Source organism: Bactrocera oleae, chromosome 3, assembly GCF_042242935.1.
Source record: "Bactrocera oleae isolate idBacOlea1 chromosome 3, idBacOlea1, whole genome shotgun sequence".
In the NCBI taxonomy this organism is placed as follows: domain Eukaryota; kingdom Metazoa; phylum Arthropoda; class Insecta; order Diptera; family Tephritidae; genus Bactrocera; species Bactrocera oleae.
This window is the reverse complement of record NC_091537.1, coordinates 70,484,916-70,485,119: the sequence shown is the minus strand read 5'-3', so window position 1 is coordinate 70,485,119 and position 204 is coordinate 70,484,916.

Sequence of the window (204 nt, the reverse complement as noted above, 5' to 3'; positions counted from 1 at the left end):
AAATTTAAAAAATACAAGCTATGTATGTAGAATAAATATCTGCTTGCCATATATATTTGTAATTGCATACATACCATACATGTACCATATATGTGTATGCATATGTAGGTAAGCAGTGTATTAAGTATTCGCACTGATATATTTTCTTATATAAAGATTCTTATAGAAATGCATTTTATTTCTTTAATAAGCATATTGATATAT